At 39.2% G+C, this 17,626-nt stretch overlaps 1 protein-coding gene across 1 annotated transcript in view; it reads left to right on the top strand.

Moving 5' to 3' along the window:
- The window catches only part of LOC122787719 (WD repeat-containing protein 62-like), a 1,689,893-nt gene that overhangs the window by 420,283 nt on the left and 1,251,984 nt on the right, over positions 1-17,626 (top strand). The window lies entirely within an intron of this gene.

Raw genomic sequence — 17,626 nt, 5'->3', positions numbered from 1 at the left:
AGTTTTGAAACTTCGACACTACAGTAAAAGCAGTAAAAGAGCACAAAACAGGTTACTGTCACATTTTTGCAGGGGGGGCAAGTTCCCCTGCACACACACACACACACACACACACACACACACACGTATGTGTGTGTGCAAATGCAACAATTATAGAAAAATAGTTGTTTACTGGGGCAGATATCAGCAAAATAGGACATGCCATACAAAAAAATTACATGTCAAAAACTTTGAAAATGTCATAGTTCGTGCCAGGACCATGATATCTGATTCAGGGATTTATTGTTTAGAAACATAAAAGACTTTTGAAATTTGTCTCAGATAAAGGAATTAGATGTAATATTTTCTGAGGTCTTAAACAGAATTGAGCTACAAATTGTAAGTGTGTGTGTAAATGCTAGGGTAAAAAAAGTTTGAAAGTTAAATGGCAGGAACTGGTATTTATTCTGTTATTTCTGGTTCCTGCAAGGCAGGGGAAAGGGATCCTTGTAGGTTGCAGCTTGACATATGTAAATAATTTTTAACAACAATTTTGGGATGTCCATTAGGACCACCATCAGACATGGATCATGTTAGGTTAAAAGTCCTAATCATCGGTGCCCATAGTCTTATTGATAGGATGTTTTTAAGGGATCTCCTAAATTCACTAGGGGATGTGGCTGTAATAATAGAAACCTGGTTGATGGACTTGGACTGAGTTTTGGCTTTTGAAGGTTACATTATGTTTCATTGTCATACATGCAGTACAGCAGGACTTGGTGGAGAGATCGTAATTTTGATGACGGATGTCTGTGTAATGGATCCATACTTTGAACAACAAGGTGAATAGTTTTGACTATGTCTGCCAAACAATGAAAATAAGAAAGGTTGTTATTTGATTGATGGGTATATGCAAGACATCTAACTCTAGGAAACAAAATTTAGTAAAACTGTTAATTTGCATTTATTCTGTAAATGAGTAAAATGGAGTCATAGTAAATTTAAGCTTGTCTGAATTAAAATGTGGTACCATTATTAACACAAACAGTCTCAAATTTCTTTACTGTTCTTGAGAATAACTTAAGGCAGTTAATAAACACACTAGGCTTGTTACTTTGGATGTTTTTTGTATCGTTGAATTTATTAAGGAAGATGGCTGCAAACTGCATCGTCTATCCGCTTGTAACCATTTTAGTGTTTCAGCTTCTTTGATCTTGCCAGCAATGTCCTAAGTCGAAATTAACTGACAAGTCATTTACTATATGATCAGTAACCATACATAAGCTAGGACCAGTTAGTGTGTGGTTCATGGGAGACCAATTTAAAGGATAAAGCTGTATACAGGATGTAGTTTGTCCTAAACTAACAGATAACATATTTAGGGAAATAAAAGAAGGCTGACAATAAAACATGAAGAAGCACTTGGTGTCAAAACTTGAAATGTTATCAACTATAGAAACAAATTGCTGCATGAATGGAGAGATGGAAGAAATATTCTATGAAATCTGCTGTGAGCTACTTACATTAAAAAAGATTAGTTTAAAAAGATCAAGGGATATGAAGAGACATTAGTAAACATTATGAAGTATAACAGGAAATCCTTCTTTAGGTACATTTCTAGGGACAGGGACATCAAATGATCTTAAGGTCACCTGTCAAAGAACAACCAGACATACAGGGAGCCCAGTGTGATAACAGAATTGTTTGTCAACTGTTTTCCTCATAATTATGATTCGGAGATTTCAGACATTTTACCATCTAGGCAGGGTGAGAAATATGCATCTTTTTTTCTCACTGAGATTAAAATGATACAAGTTTCAGGTAAATTGGATTATGCAGAAGATTTGGCTTGGATACAATTTCCGACAAGGATTTAGAATTACTTTGGAAAGTTTTAGTGAAAACCCTGAGACTGATTTTTAAGGGATGTTGCCAAATTGCAGAGGTATGTAATGACTGGAAATTTGTTGTTATAAGACTGTTGAACCAAAAGTCCATATGATATAATAAAGTAGACCTTATCAATCAGTATGTTACAGAATATTATCCAATATGGTTAAAAGGTTCCCCTGTGTTTGACCAAATTTATGTTCCACGAATGCAGAGGGCATGATTTTATGTTGATGGTGAGGATGGCCAAATGTTGGACAGTGTTAAAGGTGTGGATGTCTGAATGGTGGATATGTCGAACATATGGAATGGCTGTGCATAAGTGGGGTTGGGTAGGTGGATGTGTGGGTTAGGGTTGGGGGTGAGTAAAGGATGGGTGTTGTGTGTTTGAGTTTGTGTATTTTAGAGTAAGGGTTAGGTTAGGGATAGATGTAGTGTTGAAGTCCTTCAATATCACTGTTGCAGTATTCCTTGTACTAGGAATCCCCTGCCAAGGGCAGTATGATGTCCAGCCAGTATATCAAAGCCTTACATTGTAATAAGGAGACACACGTGTGCTCCCTGTGCATGGCATAGAGCATAAAGGTGATGTACAGATGTACCTTCCTCAGAAGTACTTTGCTGCAAGTCTAAACGACGTCTCTGATACTCAGTCTGAATGCTCTTTCATCTGCCGGTTACCAAGCTGTTTTCAGATAAGTGCACCTGTCGGAGTTTTTCTTGTTTTCTTATCTTATTCATTTTTGTGGTTGTTGGATTACATGTCAGAAAGGAGAAATGCCAACGTGGGAGACAGATTCCTCATAAGGACTGTCATGAGATGTTTGTTTTGCTTAGGTGCTTCTCAAAACTATATGTCTTGTTCTATTTGTCAGGCATTTGTCCCTAAAACTTTGCATAGTTGTCTCTCCTCTTTAGCTATTTTCCAGAGAACCAAAGTAAATTGTTGACTCAGGATACAATGGCAAAATCATCACAGCCTGAGGGCCAGCTATCCTTGAAGAAAGGCCAAGAATGTTTGATCAGATTCTTCAGCTCTACCTCTTCCACTGGATGTTTGTCTCAAGGCTGGTGAAAGCCTGGAGGATTGCTTGGTTATTCAGTCTGTTTCTCTTGCTGTGACCACTTCAGAGGCCTGCATGAATCTGGCTTCTCGCATGTCCTCAGAAGTTCCACAGATGTCTGCTTCGGATGTTCATGGGGAACCGCGGCTGATTATATCCAAAGGTCTTAGGGGTATTCTGCAGATTCTTGTCAGGGAGGAGATTCCCACTATACTGATATAGTGTTGGCAGGGGTCCGAACCACCTAAGATAGTTAGGGTTGACATCCCTTTGAAAAAGAAGCAGAAGACTAAGCATATTTCCCCTGCTCCTAAGGATCCTCAGCAGGAATGGCAGGATTTCACACAGGGTCTGTTTAATGCTCTTATGGCTTTGAAGCCCTCCTTGGAGTCCCCATCCCCCTTGTCTTCTACCCTTAAGAGGCCTAAGGAGAAGGATTCTTTGGATGAGAACTATTTTTTGATGAAGAGTCTTTAGCCTATTTCTCTCAGATTCCTTCTCCCTTGAATTATAGTACTGAGGAAGTGAACTTAGTCCAAATTCTCCTTTTGAGATGTCACACTTTTATTGTCAGTTATACATAAATATTTTACTGTAACATCTTACTAGATTATTCAGTAGACTCCGTTAGTATTCCTCCTCCCCCTTTGTCTCAAAATCCTGGTTGACCCATCAGCTCTTAAACTGCTCAAAGCTTCCCTTTCATCCTTGCATAAGTTACTATATGAATGTGAAAATTGCCATACTGCACTTTAAGAGCTGGTGGGTCAACCAGGATTTTGAGAACTAACAAAGGCGGAGGGGTAGTATTATTAGATTCTACTGAATACTCTAGTAAGACTTAACACATATTGTTGGATGTAAATAAATATGTTACTGTATCTATTAACAAGATAAACCTGGCATATCGAAAAATTGATTATTTGGAAGAGCTGTTACTTAATAGATTTATTTCTCATTCTGCTTATGCATTCCTACATAATGAACAACCTATGGTGCCAATTGTCTTCGGTACCCTGAAGGTACATAAGCACATATTTAATCCCCTATGAGACCTAGAGTAGCTGCAAAAAAATTCTAAGAAATATCCAGGACTTTAAAAAACGTATACTAATGAATATAATCTTAATGGATTCTTGGGATTTTCTGAGACAATTGCCCCCTCTGTTGATACTGGTGTTAATTCATGTGTATAGATGTCATAGTTCTGTTTGGATGTTAATGGCTTGGAAAGTTTTTCAGAGATGTTAATGTGTAGTTGATCTGTTACAGCAGATCAGTATACTATTTTAATGAAGTTGATGGAATTGGAGTTAGACAATAATTTCATGGCCTTTGAAGGTGAATATTGTAAGCAAGTGCAGGGTGTAGCCATGGGCACAGTACGTGCCCTGTTCTGTGCAAATATTGCAGTATGGGCCCTGGAACATAATATACTTTTTGACTCCCCATACAAAAGCAGTTTGTCCCTCTACAGCCGCTATTTGGATGACATCTTCATCCTATGGTTTGACACTAGAAGCAGTTTAGAAGAACTTTTATTTTTATAGACTCTACCATTTCCTTTTTAAGATTCAAGTACACTATCTCAAACATCTGCTAACTAACAGTTTTCAAAGAACAAGGCAAAATGATGTCCACCATGTATAGGAAGCCCACATTTTCAAATGCTTCACTAGATTTCTCCAGTTCTCATCCGAACCTTCAAAAGAAGTCCTTAGGTAAAGGGCAGTTTGAGGATTAGTAGAATGATCACCGATGACACTGTGCTACATCTAAAGTGTAGGAGACTTGTTGGTATGTTTATGGAAAGAGGGTACCCTAAACATTTTGTGGAAAAAATCCAAGATGAATTCATATCTTTGAGGACCTCCAGATTTTGGCTCTATTTTGGCACAACCTGAATCAGCTAATGTTGGATCGGTCAGTTCTAGTTTTACAAGAAGCTTTGTACTGAGTTAGCATCCTCCTAATGATGTGAAAATAATGATTTTGAAATAATGGTCAGTCTTTAAGTCCTATAGTAATATAGTAATCTTTATTAGAGCTATTTGGAGATGAACCCAAAATCATATTTTAAAAAAAGTTTGGATCTTAAAAATATTTTAAGAAATCCCCAGTGACATTCCTGAATTCCATATTGTGTATGAGAAAGTGTGGGCAATGTAAACTATGTCCTGTGGTATTAGAAGCACATGAAATATATTAGACTTCACCTAGAATGATAGTGCAGCTGGCTAGTGGTTGTGATTGCACCTCAAGATGGGTTGTGTACATTGCTTGTTATGATCCCAGTGGCACATATTATGTAGGTAAGACTGAAAGGGCATTGAACAAAAGAATCTGAGCATGTTTGACATGTGTAAAATGAACACCAACAATGCTTTTTATAAGCATGCCACATTACGTAAAGATTGTACATTTTGCAGTTTGAGAAGGATTGTCAGAATCTCGGGGGGGGGGGGTCTTGGGAAAACTATTAGAATCAAGGGAGCTGAGATGTTTAAATTCACAGGATACACTGGGGCTCAATGAATATGTTTTAATTACAAGCATTTTAAAGCTTAAAGCTTCGGAGTTATTGTAACAACAAATAAAAAAAGAAAACTAGAAACCAATTAGTTATCAAGCTTTCAGAATCTAATGTTTTATTATATTTTAGCACAATGATTATATATCTCTTGGTTTTGGTTATACCAAGTGTACACTTTATTATGAAAATGTATAAAGAATGGAAAGGTTCATTTATATTTTTAAATAAAGTGCAGCATTTTAAGAGTGTTACTTTAAATCAGTTTCAATACTTAATATCTTAATTACTTAATGCAATTAAGCTTCACCATTTAAGATATTTGAAGTTTATATATGGCTGTGTAGTAGCTTTATTTTTGATTTGGTTCTGAAGAAGTCTACTTAGTAAAGACTTTGAGACAAAATCACTTAACCTATTTTAAAGCTTGTAATAAATTTTCTTTTCCTGTGGATGGTGCTTGATTTAGTGGAAATTAAGAGTAGATCACTTGCTTATGGAGTACTGACATCTACAACAACAGCTTTTGATTTTATTAGCTTGGTTTTTGCTGCTTCAGCTTTTGGTTGGTTCCTTTTCAAGACAAGACAGGTTCTGTCTGACTATCTTTTTTCCTCCATTCTAAACCAAGTTCCTTTACCTCTTCATATTTCCCTGTCCCTTCTAAATTGGTTGAGGATCTCTCAGGATTCTTTGGTTCTGTCATTCATCAGGGGTATTACAAGGTATGGAAATCCACACACACACACACACACACACACACACACACACACACACACACACACACACACACACACACACTCACTTATTTGAGCATTACTCAACCTCCTCAGGAACAGCTGCCCTTTTTCCAGATGTTCAATAGAGCCTTTTGTCTCAAGGAGCATCCAAGCAGTTTCTGCTCCTCAAAAGGGGGAGGGAATTTATTCCAGAATGTTTCTGTTCCCAGGAAAGACTGCAGCTGGGAGACCCATTCTGGATCTTTCTCAGCTCAACACCTTTTTGAAGATTCCTTACTTTCAGATGTTAAGCCTGGTTTCCTTTTCTTCTATGTCAGGCTTTCCTGTTCTCTGGATCTTAAGGATACCTGTCTCCGTACTCCTATTGACCCCCCTTTCAGGAAATTTTTACATTTCTCTGTTTCTTCCTTACATTTTCAGTTCTGTGGTTTGCCTTTTGGCTTCTGTATTGCCCCAAGGATTTTCACCAGATGCCTCACTCCTGTGATTGTTTTTTACAGGAAAGGGGAATATAGAACTTTCCTTATCTGGACATCCTGCTCATTCAGGCTTCCTCATAGAATCATAGGTTCATAGGAAGTTACTAGGCTAAGGGCCCTAGGGCCGTTACAAGCCTAGCCAAGTTCTACCCTTATTTCTACAATTGGCACCAATTGCCCCTATCCAAGAAGGACACAGGTGGAACCTCTGGAGTGAATTTATGATTACCCATCCAATTGTCCAGTTTGCGTTTGAACAATTGGATGGGTAACTTTGCTTCAGCATCTTCACTATGCAATTTATCTGCTGCAAAGCCTAGGGTTTAAAGTGAATTTCTAAAAATCCTTCCTGTCTTAATCTCAGGATTATGTTTTTCTAGGGTGTAGGCTCCAGACCATTCCTATACTGGCTTCCCTGCCTCTTCCCAAGACTTTGAATTGAATAGCTTTGTTTCACTTCATTTTCCCTCTAGTCTCGATTACAGCCAGGGCGTTTCTGAAGACTCTAGGATTCATGACTTCCACCATTCCTATGCTTCATATTGCGAGGTTTCAAATGAGAAAGCTACAGGCGTTCCTAAAGTTAGTCTGGCTTCAACATTCTCATCCTTTGGACTTTCCGACCTCTCTCTTCTTCCATGCCTCAAGCTAGAGCTTTAGTGGTGGATTCATCAACTGTCCCTCAACCCAGAGCTTCCTTTTCAGCCGTAATTCCCCTCTCAGGAACTCTATTTGAATACCTCAAATGCAGGATGGGGAGTGTTCTTTAGGCCTTTGAGGGTTCAGGCCATTTCTTTTTGTTACTGTTTTCATGGTAAAAGCCTTTCGTCTGTTAAGGCTCATTGTACCAGGCCTATGGCTTCTTCTGGTGCTTATTTCAAAGGATCGGATGCCAACTCCATCCTTGAGGCAGCTACTTGAACTTCTGTACATACTTTTGCCAAGTGCTATAAGTTGGATGGAGTTTCCAGGGCTAGAGCCAGATTTGCCAGGGCTGTCATGCATGGTTTTCTTGAGGGCTCTTCTTTACCTTCCTTCTCCCAACTTTCCTCCTGATCTTTTGTACTCTCCCTACTGTAAAGAATACTACAGCTATGGAAAGACGTAGTACAGTTGTGTCAAATCTTACCATAACAGTAGATATCCTCCTTTTCACTGTTGCATTATTCACTCCCTCCCTATTCCCCTTTTTTTATTCTCTTTCTGCATGCACATGTTAGTCTCTCACTTCTTGGACTGTTGTTCCTGGGGATTTTTATTTCTGAGGAAGGTATGTCTATACACTACCTTTATGCCCAACGCCATGCACGGGGAACATATATGTAACTTACGCTATCCCTATTACAACCTAAGGCTTTCTTATACTGGCTGGATATCAGGCTGGCCTTGGCAGGGAATCCCTAGTGTAAGGAATACTGCAACAGTGAGGAGAAGGGCATCTACTGTTGCTATAAGATTTTACACAGCTGTACTTGTGTGTTTGTGAATGCTTGTGTGTCTGAGCCTGTCTTGTGTAGTGACAGTGTTACGGGAAGGTTTTAATGACCTTAAGATGTAGGGTTAGGTTGGGGAATGGACAGCACTAGGGTTAGGGTTCACACCCTTTACTAAGGTGAACCCCCCTACCCCCCTTTATAATAGGAACCAACCCTAATGCTGCCCCTTCCCCAACCATAACCCTACACCTTAAGGGCATCAAAACCTTCCAATAACTCTGCCACTATTCAGGCAAATTTGAGAATAGTGTTACAGGGGTTTTTAGTTTTAATATTAGGATAGGAAGTGGTTTCCTTTCTCATTGATATTGTTTTGGAGGATATTGTTTGTATCTGTATTTCACTTTTTTTTAATTTGGTATTGTGTGTGATCAAACTTATTTTGTTGGTGTTTTAGGTTCGACTTTAGGGCAGTTTAGTCATACACAATACACCATGTTAAAGTTATGAAGTCTTTTGTCCAAGCATTTTGTTAGAAGAACTAAATATTATTGGCCTGCATAATATTTATCAACATGAATATGTAAAGGACAGATTGGTAATTAGGTGTAATCAGTTCTTTTATAGTAAGACCGTTAGTCTTCAAAGAGAACTTAGATTGACATGATAGATATTGACTTTTCTACTGCTTTTAATAGAGGTGACCATCTATTACTAAATACTGTAATGGATTAGTGAATGTTTGTGTAATAGACAATGGCAGACTGAATGTAGGCTGTATCTTGGAAATGTAATGGGTTAGGACACAGGACTACTGCAGGGAGTTGATATTAAGATCATACTTGGTTAGTCTGTATATCTGATAGTACCATGTCATCTAATGTCTTTTATTGTCTTTATACGTATGAAACTTAAAAGTATGTTAGAACACTGAAGGGCAAGGGGAAAATTCAGTTGTACCTAAGTGGTATAAGTGAATGGGCAGAAGCAAATAATATGAAAATACATACAGAAAAATTATGCAGATGAGTTTCAGTCTTTTACATCTAAGTCATAGCTTTATAATCAAACATAAAAAAGGTAAACATATTTAAAGTCTTGCTGTATGACTTGATATTGGTATGATGACAAACCAAGCATAATGTTGTGAAAGACTGTAACAGGCGTATTGGTTGTACTGATTAAATCTAGAAATGTTAAAGTGGGGTGGACATTTTGCCAGCCTAGTTATTCCAAAAAAAATGGCGTATGAATTCTTTTCAGTAAAACTGAGGGAGCAAGACTGGAAGACATACAAAGAAGGTATGGAGAAATGCTCTGCAATTAGCAGAGACTGACTCATGAAGAGTTTGCAGAGCTTTCTAGATTTAGTCTGTTGTTTAAGTATAAATTTAAGCAGGGTGGTTTTATCCTAGTGAATCAGGCCGCATGTAATCCATTGCTGTGAGAATGTCTGGTGCTTTTAAAAGATTGAAAAAACAGAGAAAATGTAACAGTTGAGAAATTCTGGGGGGATGAAAAAATCTAAGTCTGAAAGACTAGTTAAAGATCAGAATTTATTGTCCAGACTAGTAATAAATAGCGAGAGCTGATTCCATTTAAAAAGTCATGAGTTATTGTATTATTCCTGGGTCATATAGTTGTAAGTTATAGGTTAAAAGAGCTTAGTGACCAAGCCTGAAGATTATTTTGTACTACTCATCTACTTGGATTTGTTCACAGCAGATAAGTTGAGAAAGTGTGCATCTTGACAGATAAATCCCCCACAGAGACTTTCACACAGCGTGCCTTCTGTTTATACTCAGAACACAACCTTGCGTACTGTGGCATCTATGCTGAGTTTAGTAAGAAAATGCTAAAACAAACTCAGCAAAGTTATCTAGATAAAAAGCTTGATGCTTTGTCCAAGTTTGTGATGACGATTGAAGTTTGTGACAAAGTATTTCAAAGAGAAGAAGGGACAGGAAATAGGGGAAGCTCTCATAACCCCTTAATATTTCTGTAGACTCAAGGGGCCTAGTCCCAGTGAGCTGTTTGTGTAGTCCCTGACCCTGGTATAGGTTCATAGGTTCATACTAGGCTATCTGCCCTAGGGCATCCGCAAGCCCAGCCAGAGCGTGTTCGGCTTTCGCCACCCATTTTAAATGAATTTTGCTATGCCCTTTTTCGAGGTTAGTATACTGTGCCTCTGTCTAACAGTGACACAGAAGTGATACCCGGGGTAAACCTACGATCTCCCATCCACTCATCAAGATTCCTGTTGAAGAGAGTCAATGAGGGACTCTGCCTAACCTGGACTGGGATTTTATTCCAGAGTGAAGGGAGCCTCTGGGTTATGAATCTGTCCCCCATTCACCAATGCCTCTGGCAAATCCCATTTAGAGGCTGCCTTGCCACCAGACCCTGGCATTTCTTCACTTCATTAACCTACTAATCCCTCCCACCTCCTCATATGATTTGCCATTAACATCCTCCCTTACACATACTAACCATCTTACCTGTTTACCCTATCATCTTCTAAGCATCATTCTAACTTGTTATACTCCACCACGCATCCTTTTCATACTGTACACACCTAACAACGTCCATTCTCCCTTTCACCCTTCTTGTCATAATGCTACACCTATTTATTTCTATAACATTGTTTACCCTCTTATCAATCTTCTCATCCTGTCATCATTCACTACCTGATCTGTACCTCAGCCCTACACTTCCACACCTAGATTACCACACCCCAAGACCCCATTCTTTCCCTGTATCACCTTCTCTCTTCTCTCATCACTTTCCTATCTCTACAAATCTAAAATCTCCCCCTTACATCCTATCCCTTCAAAATCTAAACTCAGTCATTACTATCAGCTCTCCTCTCACCAGTCCCACCTTCTCTCAGAAGATATTCATCCCAATCCAGGCCCTAAAACCCACCCCACTCCTCCCTCCAGTCCTCTAACTCTACCCTCTCCTCAAATCAACTCCCAACTTTATTCTACCTCTACTTCTAAAAACCTGAAAGTTATTAGTCTTAATATCCATAGTGTCCTGAACAAAGTCTCCAAATTCCACTCCTGGCTATCACAACATACTCCTGATATTGTCACCATCCCTAAAACCTGGCTAAAGCTTCACCTATCTAATAGTGCAATCTTATCCCCTGGTTTACAATATCTACCATCAAGAAAGACCTGCAAAAAAGGTGGAGGTGTAGCTATATTATACTCTCAACATTTCTCCCTTCGTCCCCTTCCCCTCACCCCTCTTAGTTGCTGAAATACTCATAGTCAACTGTAACTTAAATAATAAAAAAAAATGCCATTGCTTCAATATACATACCTCCCAGAAACAACTTCCCTACCCTTGAACTCTTTCTTGCGTGGATCTCTTAAACCATCCCCTACGGAACCTTCATTCTAAGTGATGTTAACATTGACTGGAACTTGGTGTCTTCTTCCTCCCCCACCGAAGGCATTAACTTGTATACTTTCTCTCAACTCATAAACTCCCCTACTCATCTTAACCAACAATCTAATGCCAGCTCTACTCTTTACTGGATCCTTGCCTCCCACCCCAATCGCTATCATAACCCCTCTATTCTACCTGACACTTAGTGACCACCTCCCAACTTCCGTACAGCACCACTCAACCCATCCATCGTAATATCACACATATAGAGACTGCCATAACCTCTCTAATATTGATCCAGATATACTGAATCAAGTTCTCTTCCATCAACTGGTCTTTTCTCTATGACCTCCCCCTTGAAGATGCCATCCTAAAATTTAACAGCATATTTCTCAGTACTCAACTCCATGGCTGCCATCAGAAAAGCAAGTGTTAAATCCAGCTATGCTCCTTGGATAACCAAAGATACTGTCTCCCTTATGCAGAAAAGAGTGTGTGCTTGGAAATTCTGGCATAAGCATAAAACTCCCGCCAGTCACCAGCTCTATAGAGAACTTTGAAATGTAACCAAAAAAACAAATCAACCCATACAGTCATTTTATCTTAATCAACAAAAAACCCTAATTCCAGCCCCAAATAATTCTGGATTACAATCAACAAGCTCTTACACCCAGGAAACCCATCTCTCCCCCCCAATCCCTCCCCTGACTCCTCCCCAGTCGAAGCTTCCGCTCTGTTGAACTCCTTTTTCATTAACTTCATACATAACATGCTTAACTCTAATACTTACTTTATCCCTTACACCCCTCCCCCCTTTCCAATCTACTCCATTCTCCATTACACCAATCCCCACTTCCTGTAGCCGATCACTTGTCAATAAACTTAAACCCTGCTCCCCCTCTGCCGATAACCTGCCACCTCTCTGTCTCAAGATAGCAGCCTCCTCCATTGCATGTCTAGTATCTATACTTATCAGTTGGTCAGTTCAGGAAAGTCTTGTCCCTGTTATTTGGAAAAAATTTTGTTATACCCCTACACAAAGGAGAAAACTGCACCGACCCTTCTAATTTCACACCCATTTCTATTCTATCTCCCCCTTTCTAAAATACTTGAAAAATGTATACATAAACGGCACATCACATATCTCACTTAAGAGAACCTCCTCACCTCCACACAGCATGGTTTTCAGTCTCATCACAGCACTACTACGGCTTTTATATCTTTTACTCATTCTATTTCTACTTCTACCAACAATAACAAATTAGTCTCATGCCTGTTCCTCGACCCCTCGAAAGCCTTTGACATTGTGTCCCACAACCTCCTTCTCTCCAAACTAGCACACCTTAACCTCTGTAACTCTACTCTCAGCTGGTTCTCAAGTTACCTTTCTGACTGACTGCAATCTGTTAAATGTCTCTTTGCAACTTCCCCTTTCCTCTCTGTTCAAACTGAGGTTCCCCAAGGCTCCATCCTGGGGCCCCTGTTATTCAGTATCTTTACTAACAATCTCTATCAATCCTGCCTACACTGCACTCTTACACAATATGCTGATGACTCAACTATCATCTCCACATCAGACAGTCTTCCTCACCTACTCACCCTCACTCAAGAATCTCTGCATTCAGTTGAGAAATGCTCACTATCAATCAACTACTGCTCAGCCCGAACAAAACAAAACTCTTACTCTTTCTTCCTAAATCTCTCCAACACCTTTTCTGTCTCCTCTCAAAATAATACTACCATCCAAGTTGAATCTCACACTAAACTCCTCGAGGTTTACATAGACTAACTTAAATTGTCATCCACATCAATAATTGTATTAAAAAGAAACAGCAAAAACTTGTACTACTGTATAGGAACAAAAAAAATTCCTAACTCTGGAATCCAAATTAACCTTCGGTTAAGCCTACCTACTCCCACCCTACTATATGCTGCCCCAGTATTTACCGACCTCCAAAAGAACCTGTCGACCAAACCTGAACTCACCTACAGTAAAATAGCTAGACTCACCAGTAATCTCCTTTATCGATCACATGACTGCCTTTCCCTAAAAAAACTTTACTAGCTAGAGTTTCAATGTCAACTCATCTTACCACAGGTCCACCTGACTCACTCCATCCTTCACCAACCCCTAGATTGTCCATCTCTGGCAAACTTCATCTCCCCCTATATTCCTATTAGTGACCTACGTAGCTCTGACCAACTTCAAATTTCCAAATCTAACAAATCCATTGGAAAATTCATTTATAGTCACTCAGTCACCTCTATCTGGAACAAACTTCCTCTCCACATCTGCTCACTTAACAACACATCTAGTTTTAAAATAGCATTAAAGGAATATCTGCTTAACTCCTGGATCTGCTCCTGTAATGACCCTCTTAAATATTGCCTCCTTCGATGCTACCCTGTTTCTCCTTTAACCTTTGTCTGTCCCTTATTCTGTACCCATCCATTAAGTATCTTATCTGTTGTGCTTTGAGTATTCCTAGTTCACTTCTGTCCTACAGTCATTTCTTTTCACCCTCTGCCTTAGTCTACTCCTCGAGAACAAGCATATCTGGAATAACTTTCCACATGTTATTTTTTTTGTGATAATTTTGTATTTCCCATTTATTGTATGATGATTTTGATAATAGCCATGTATTGAACTAATATTGTATAATTCTCTGTGCATGTTCTAACTGTACTGTAATAGAGCTTTTCTCCTTGGGTCTCTGCTGAAATAGGGCATGCTGCCTGGCCAGACTAACCCGGTTACCAAATGTCAAATAAATAAACGAATGTCCCTCTCATCCGAGCCCTAAATGATGCTGGTCAACCCCAATTCTTTCCCTGGGCTTCATGGTTTGATGCCTGTCTAGGGATCTCTGAAGGGAAGGTCAGGGTCACTTCAAGCTGAAGTAAGACAGGGGCAGTCATATGCTATAACTGAAGACTTATGTCTTCATGTCTAGGACAACTCTTCCTTTCTTCTGACCACACCACAAGCAAGTAAATTTGTACAACCTTTTCCCAGTTTCCCACACAAGATTGGTTTAGACTGGTATAGGCCTTTGTCCTCCTATACAGAGTCATCAGACAAAAAGTTGACCTAGCCCATCTGTGTTGGGCATCTTGCTTCTATAGCAGAAGATATAATAATTTCTGTTATTGCAGGTCTGACATCTGGTTCGATATTGACATTACCATTTTTTCTGTCCCCCTCCATCCCCCAAATGTATCTCATTTGGTGGTAGCTTATTGAAGATGAAAGATCATTTCAAATGGGAGAGTAAGGAACTTTGGACACCCAGAAGAGATGTATTGGCCTTCTGGGCCTGGGTCCATGTAAAGCAGTGACAATTCCTCCTCTGTTTCTAGCCTTTGAAGAATACATTTTTTTGCATCTTTATTGGAGAAAGACTCTCAGCCCCCTGCTTCCAAGGGAAGAGGGGTTTCTCTTACAGGGTCCCAGTGTCCTGCTCTTTCTTGTAAAAGAATCTTGTTAACCTAGCTTTTGTATTACTTGCTGGCTGTTCTCACTGTGAATCCTGTATGGTGGAACATGGCCAACAAATATGCTGCTTGAAAGTCTACCTTTCCTGAGACAGGAAAGTCCTCTGCAAGGTGGAGTCCATTTGTTCTCCGAGGAAATGTACTGTCATCAAGGTAGATTCTGAGAGACCCACAGACCGAACTCAGTTGGTTTTATTTAGTTTGATGGTTTTACTTAGTTTGATTTGTATCTCAATAGCTGTTCATAGCATGTTACAGGACTTTCGGTGTCACCTGAAAACCATATTTGAGGCCTAAAAATACAGGATGAACCTAAAACTTAAGTTCCACACTCACCTAGATAAATGTATTAACCTGACAGTTCCTACCAAAATTTAATGAAATTGGAAGTTCAGGAGCAAACCAGTCTGGTAGTCTGCAAGCATAAATAAAGAATGCAATTAAAGAAAAAGCTTCTTAAAATGTACACCAAAACTAAAGTTCCACAACACAAAAAAATTATTGAAAGTACTGAAATATGCCATCAGGAAGGCACCTCATGAACTTAGGTTGGTATCAGCCTCGGAAGCTAAGGATGAATACAAATCCTTCTTTACTCATGTCAAGAAATTAAGAAATAGTACTCAACATGGCTGTAAAATTATTAAAAATGGTACTACCTATTAAAATCCAGTAGATATTGCAAATATGTTAGCTAACAAATTCTCTGCAAATTTTACCACCAAGGCAGCTATACAAAACCCACATATTCCAAAGGATCTCAAAACCTAGTATTACAGAAGAACACTTGCTAAAATTACTTCCTTAAAAAAATACATCTTCCATGGGACCTGATAACATATCAAGCTGCCTGATGATATACACTTGTGAAGCTGCACATACAGCTAGTCAGCTTAGCCACAGGATTTGTCTCCAAGGTGTGGTTGCATAGCAGTTGTGATGCCACTTCACAAGGGCAGCAGCACCGTACTCCAGAAACTACAGATGTATTAGCCTGACAAACCTCGTGTGTGTGGCCATGGAATTGGTCATGAGTGACCTGATAAAGTATGATATTAATATATACCTGTTTGCCCAGGCAGCATTGCTTCTCCCAGCTACACAGTTAACGAGGAACAAGACTGTGAGTAGTACCTTAATATGGGGCTGCTTTTACTTAATGCAAGGGGAGTCCTTGATGCATTCCAGCCTTATACATTTTTACATTTGGCAGCTTGGCTGATTTGATCTGATTTACTTTTTAGGCAATTTTTTTCAGGAGGATTTGCTTGATAACATGAGGGAAGCAGGAAACCTAATATTAAGAAATCCTACCAAAATAGTTGGGACAGATTTTCCATATGGTACCAGAGGAGGATCTGGAGTTCTCTTACTATCGTTCCTCTGATCTTTCAGTACTTGACCAAGTTATTCAGCTCTGGGCTGTCTTTGCCATTTTGATGTTACATCTTCTATTAATCTCTGCCTAGATTCCTATGGACACCCCTAATTTCTAGGTTGCCAGTCAGGCACTTCTTGAAAAAGAGTACTATATCTTCAGCCTCCTAGGAAAGATATTAATTCCCCCTTCATAGAAACTCAGTTTTGTCCTACAAAAAATTGATCAAAGTCCCTGTGAGCCAGCAGCTCCAGCCCTTTTCAGATTCTGAATATGGATAACAGTCTTATTTCTTGCAGTAACTTCAGCAAGGAAGATTTTTGAAATGCAAGTCCTAATTTGCAAAAAGCCTGCTTTAGTCTTTCCTCAAATGTGGTCAGTCTCTGATCCCCCTCCTTTAAGACTACGAAAGTGACAGAGATTTATCTGAATTAGTCTGTTATGAGTTTTCCAAATCCACAAAACAAAAGAGAAATGCACTTTCATTCTTTAGATGTTCATAGGTAATTGTAATGCTACATTGGATTCGGACCAGGAGATCTACTGCCCAGCTGTTTGTTATGAACAATGAATGAAGGGGAAACAAGCGTCTAACATTATATCCAAATGCCTATCACACTGCCTTAGATTCTACTATTCCCCTCTCAGTAAAGAGCTCAAAGGACAAAAGATTGCATTCAACCAGAGCGGAACTCCATAGTGCTTAATTTGCTTAACAGTGCTTTACCACAATTTAGGTAGAAGTGAAGTGTATCTCTGAAGAAAGAATGGCTTTAAATGCTCTTAAAAGCTTCATACTGGCACACTTTCTGTGCGTATGTAACAAGTGTTTTACAACTGTTAAGTGTGAAGATTCCTAAAAAGGTGTTCTTTGGTGGCTGCTGTTAATGCTGTAGTGTGAAACTGGAGAACCAATGAAAGAAATGTGCTTAAGTGTTTTCTGACTGGACTGTAATCATGACAGTCCATGTACAACAGTAGCACATCGACCATGTTAATGACGCACTTTACTTAGAAAATAAGTGACTTTTATTCACAATTACACAACCAGCCACTTAAAAAACAATCATCTTGATTTGATCCACAAAAGATACCAACAAAAACTGTTATTAATTTATATAGCGTAACAATGGAATGACTAGAGAAGGCACCTTTTCTACAGGACGTACTGTAAAAACTGCCTTGTGCAGGTTCTTTAGGTGTCACACAGTTGTCATTGGCTTTAAATTGATGGAG

The sequence above is a fragment of the Protopterus annectens genome, chromosome 1.part0, assembly GCF_019279795.1.
Source record: "Protopterus annectens isolate FY-2018-M chromosome 1.part0, PAN1.0, whole genome shotgun sequence".
In the NCBI taxonomy this organism is placed as follows: Eukaryota; Metazoa; Chordata; order Ceratodontiformes; family Protopteridae; genus Protopterus; species Protopterus annectens.
This window is presented reverse-complemented; position numbering and strand designations above follow the sequence as displayed.